At 46.5% G+C, this 5,245-nt stretch overlaps 1 long non-coding RNA gene across 1 annotated transcript in view; it reads left to right on the forward strand.

Annotated features, from left to right (window-relative positions):
• The first annotated feature begins 1,804 nt into the window (after positions 1-1,804).
• Positions 1,805-5,245, forward strand: part of LOC108520397 (uncharacterized) — a 40,680-nt gene continuing 37,239 nt past the window's right edge. Inside the window, exon 1 of the long non-coding RNA XR_001882902.1 lies at positions 1,805-2,163. This is a non-coding gene — a long non-coding RNA (uncharacterized LOC108520397). The remainder of the gene's footprint in view (positions 2,164-5,245) is intronic.

A 5,245-nucleotide genomic window follows, 5' to 3' on the forward strand; every position in this document is an offset into this window, starting at 1 on the left:
TGTCTCCCATAAGCACACTAATTCCAAAGGTAGCAGAAATTGTATGCATTTATTAGAGAACAGAGACTCTCAGGAAAATTATGCAGTCAATTGCAATAGCAAATGTATAAAACAAATTAATAATACATTTTATACAAGAAATTCTGTTAAATTTCATCTAAGATTAGTTCTTGGACAGCTACACCTAATGGAGGACAAGAAAATTTCCAAATTTTAAGTGTATGTTTGCAGGTCAACCTTTAACAAGTCTTAACCCGTTATAGTTTCATGAAGTCTGTACTCAAATTGCTTTTCCACGCATGTCAGGTAAACATAATTCTTAAAAATTAAAGCTTTAATCAAAAGTGTAACCGATTTATTGTCACTCTTTCGATGATACTTCCACCAACCGGTAAAGAAAGAAGAAATGTTATTAAACTGGAAGATGAACTAGAAACACTGAGTGGATACCTAGCTTAGGCAGAAAGCTGCAAGGACTAGAAGGGTATGACACAAAGAAGTCTTCAGAGATTTAATAAGAAGTAAAACATGGAATGAAGTTAAGAGGCTTGACTTATACAAATGAGGGGGAGGGTGGAAGAGTTTTGGAGGGGAAAAATTAAGATTACAGACTCACTGGGTCCACGATAGAAACCGGGAGGATAGTGGCCATTAGGCAGAAAGCGATGAAGCAGGGTACCAAAGGAAAGCGAAGGGAGTGAGGGTTTCCGAAGGTAAGATGGGGCATGGAATGAACTCCAGTGCAAAGCCATGCTAAAGCAAAACACAATCGGCAACTAACAAAAAGGGAACCAGGAGGAAGTACCCAAAGGAGGTGGATGAGAGGAAAATAAAACCAAGGAAGAAATTATGGAGGTAACAAGAGTGAGAAACCTGGTCGGTCAGGGTAAGGAGCTCCGGACAGGGGAGTCTGCCTAGGGATGGAAGCACAGAGATACGCGGCTTCCCAAGGAGGGACCACCCGGGCAAAAAGGCACGTGGGAGGCGCGGGATGAAAAAGCAGAACCACGAAAGAGGGTAAAGGAGGGACAGAGCGACGAAGATGGAGTAGGGGTGAAGGGCAGGCGAAGGCAGGGACACGCCAGGCGCGAGGTTCAGGAAGAACGGGTCGAGGGACGAGCGCAGGGGCAGGGGCGGCCGCGGGCACCGGGAAAGCAGCGCGCCGCGGCCCCTCGCCTCCCTCAGAGCGCTCCGCACCGCCGTCCCTGCCGACCTTCAGCGGGGCCGGGGCCAGGCTCCGACCGCCAGCAGTCGGGTGAGGGGCCGCGGCTGGCGAACGGCAGACGAGGAGGCCGCTTCCTTCCTGGCCCCTGGGAAAGAGGGACGGAGGGAGGGGTCGTGGGTGTCGGGAGTCGGGGGAGCCAGAGGAGACACTAAGGGGGTTACCTCTCGCCTGGGTCGGCCTCTTCCCCCACCTGTCGGACGGAGGAGCTCGTTGTCCAGCTGGAAGAAGACGGCCCTACCCGGGTCAGCACCATCCCGCCCCGGGCCCCCTCACATCGCCATCACAGCAACCGCAAACACCGCAACCGCGGAGCCGGTTCGTCACCGCGGCTCGGCTACCGGCCCAGCGCGGCCAGCGAGCATGCGCAGTCGCCCCAGTCCCAAGGGAGTCCGGGCCAGCCGGCTATACCTGCGATCAACAGGTCCCCGGCCGCACGGCCCCGCCCCCGGCCTCTCTCACCTCCTCCTCCCGCCTCTTCCCTCCCCTCTCTGAGGCTAGGCCCCGCCCCTTCAAGCTCCGTGCCCCGCCCTTCAGGAGCTTCAGTTGCCCCTCCAGCTCCAGCCCCTACTGAGATTTCGAAAGATTTGTCCGCCCTACCAGGCTCCCGTTCCCAAGTTCCCGCGAGAACGGGAGGGTTGCGTCAATAAAAAGCGCGCGTCCAAGAAAAGGGGCTCGCCTGTGGGTTTAAGGGATGGAACCTGGAGGTGGAGGAGGAGTAGGGAGTAAGAAGAGGGCAAAAAGAGGGAGTTCGAGAACTTTAGCCGTTTTTCTCACAATGTTGTTTCTCCTTTTCTCTCTTTAGCTCCTCCGTGCAGTCTCGGGTAGAGAGCCCGGTTCCTGCGCTAGTCGATTTGTGCGGTAAGAAAGGAGGCTACAGGGGATCTGCGCTGGGGCGGGATAGCTGCCTTTCGGGACCCAGCCCTTGCATCCTGGGAGATGTAGGTGCTGATCTGGTTATTTCTCGGTTTATGAAGCCAAAAAGGGCTGGAGGGGGCTGATGAAGTGAAGCCTTTCGCTGTTACATTCCGTTAACAGAAACCCACGAAGGATCATTGATTTATTTCACTCTTCCCTGTTTCTGAACCTTATCTGACAAAAACTTTTGTGTTGCATAAAGTTCGGTATGTTGCTAAAGCTGAGTTAATGAAAGGAAAATTTCGGCTGCTACTCGTGAGTTAAAAATGAATCTAGGATGGATAGTGGTGTTGCTTGCTCAATAATGAATGGACGTAATGCTCCTGAACTGTGCACTTAAAATGGTTAAAATGGTAAATTTTCTGTTATGTATGTTTTACCACAATAAGAATTAGAAGGGAAGAGCTTTGTGCATTCATTTGAAAGTAATGGTGATGTCTTGTAACCTAGGCCACTTGGGGGACAGGTTTTGAATATATAATTTAACCATTGTTTTTCATCTTTGTACCAGTTTTTTTTTTTTTTCCTTTTGTGAGTCAGAGTGTTGCTCTGTCGCCCAGGCTGGTGTTCAGTAGTGTGATCTCGGCTCACCGCAACCTCCACCTCCGGAGTTCAAGCAGTTCTGTCTCAGCCTCCCGTGTAGCTGGGACTACAGGCACATACCACCACGCCCGACTACTTTTTGTATTGTTAGTACAGACGGGGTCTCACCATATTGGTCAGGCTGGTTTCGAACTCCTGACCTTAGGTGATCCACCCGCGGCTGCCTTCCAAAGTGCTGGGATTACAGGCCTAAGCCACTATGCCCGGCTTGTATCAGTTTTTACATGATTGGGTGTCCCGTTATCCTGTGAACCAATCTATTTGCATTTGTATGAATGGCCTGCTTTCCTGAATTCTAATTTGTCCCTTCTTTTATAGCCCTGTACCATTTTACTGTCCTTGCTAAACAGGCTTTTGTTGCTTGTTTTGTGACTTGAACTTTAGCCTCAAAATTGGAAAGGCTTTTTCTGTTTTGTTAGTTCCAGCCATGTCTTAGGAGAATATAGTAAACAACCAATTATTTGCATTTCCACGTCCTTGCACTCCATGTGGCCCACACAGTGTGCCAAGATTCTTTCCCTGTTCCGAGTTCTTTTTATTCAAATCACATTGTTAACTCATCTGCTATGTGCCAGGCAGTGTGCTAATCTTGGAAGATACCAACATGAATGAAAAATAACTTGGGTGGAGTTTTTGCATTATTATCCTATGATGTAATGTGTATAGTGCAGAGATAAAGGCACAGGGAGCTATTGGAGCTCACAAGAAGCATTAATCCAACTTTGGGAAGAGGTCATGAGTCAGGAAAAACTTCCAGGAGAAAATGATTCCAGAGAGTTGAAGTGGGATGTCTTGTGGCATTTGGGAGGAGTAAAGGGAAAAGGATTGCTTGAACAAAAGCTGTACAGTAAGAAACTGGTCTTTGTGCTGAACTAAAACTAAGATTTCTATGCCACTGTTTGCGGATGTGAGGCTGGAGAAGTTGACAAGGATCATGATGCGCCTTTGGAAAAAAGTCAAATCAGTTCAACCATTATATATATATTTTTATTGTTTATTAGATATTTGCCAAATACTGTGCTAGTTACTGAGGGATATAATGAATGTTAACGGTTAGTCTAAAATCTCAGAGTTTGCAGTCTAGTAGGGGTAGACAGGCATGCAAAAACAAAAACAAAAAAAAGTTAACCTACATAGTTAAAATTCGGGTAGGTACAGGGTTGTCTGGGAACCCAGAAGAGGAGCACTTAACTAACCTAGAGATTTAGCAAGACTTCCTGGTAATTATCTATTGATAGAAGAATATAAAATGATCTCTTAAAGAAATAAGAAAATTCACCTGGGAGTGCAGTGGCTCACCCCTGTAATCCCGGCACTTTGGGAAGCCGAGGCAGGCAGATCACTTGAGGTCAGATGTTCGAGACCAGCCTGGGTTTAGCAGAGAAACCCCATCTCTACTAAAAATAAAAAAATTACCGGGCGTGGTGGCAGGCACCTGTATTCCCAGCTACTCCGGAGGCTGAGGCATGGGAATCGCTGGAACCTGGGAGGCAGAGGTTGCAGTGAGCCGAGATGGCGCCACTGCATTCCAGCCTGGGCGACAGAGTGAGACTCCGTCTCAAAAAAAAACAAAACAGCAACAACAACAAAAACCATAAGAAATAAGAAAATTTATGCCATCTACTGAGGTACAGACTACTAGAGGATTTAGCGCACTTATCTAATTGTCAGATTACCTGGTTCTAATTCTAGAGTCTTCATTATACTGTGTTATCTTGAGAATCTCTTACTTTCTCTAGGTCTGTTTTCTCTCACATATAAGAAGATAATCACATTATATAGAATTTGAATTCATTTAGAAATTTGTGTAGAAATGTACTGGTTCTAAATTTACTTCCCGTATTTATCATCCCAGGTTTCTTGTCACCCATTATGCTGCTAATAAACAGTTTTGTGTCACATTTAATGTACATTAACATTTTATGTTATATGTGTCCTTTTCAATCTATGTTGTGCTCAAGGAATATAAGATTTGGAATCCTTTCTATCTTGTAATTGGTTTACATAATTAAACTTTGGCATGGAATGTTTCTGAATGTTTGCTAAACCCTTCTAACTGTGGAGTATTCTCTTAATCCAAAGATCAGGTTATCTCTCCCTTTCTCGGTTGCACAACATTGATTCAGCTAAAGATTGAGACAGTAGAATAAATGAATATTGTAAATTTGAAAATAGCCTTATGAAGTCCGGGCGCGGTGGCTCATGCCTGTAATCCCAGCACTTTGGGAGGCCAAGGCAGGAGATCACGAGGTCAGGAGTTTGAGACTAGCCTGACCAACATAGTGAAACCCTGTCTCTACCAAAAATACAAAAATTAGCCAGGCGTGGTGGTGGGTGTCTGTAATCCCAGCTACTCGGGAGGCTGAGGCAGGAGAATCACTTGAATCCTGGAGGCAGAGGTTTCAGTGAGCCAAGATTACACCGTTGCACTCCAGGCTGGGCGGCAGAGCAAGACTCCATCTCAAAAAAAAAAAAAAAGAAAGAAAAAAGCCTCGTGAAGGA

This window comes from Rhinopithecus bieti, unplaced genomic scaffold (genome assembly GCF_001698545.2).
Source record: "Rhinopithecus bieti isolate Rb0 unplaced genomic scaffold, ASM169854v2 scaffold_50350, whole genome shotgun sequence".
Taxonomy (NCBI): Eukaryota; Metazoa; Chordata; class Mammalia; order Primates; family Cercopithecidae; genus Rhinopithecus; species Rhinopithecus bieti.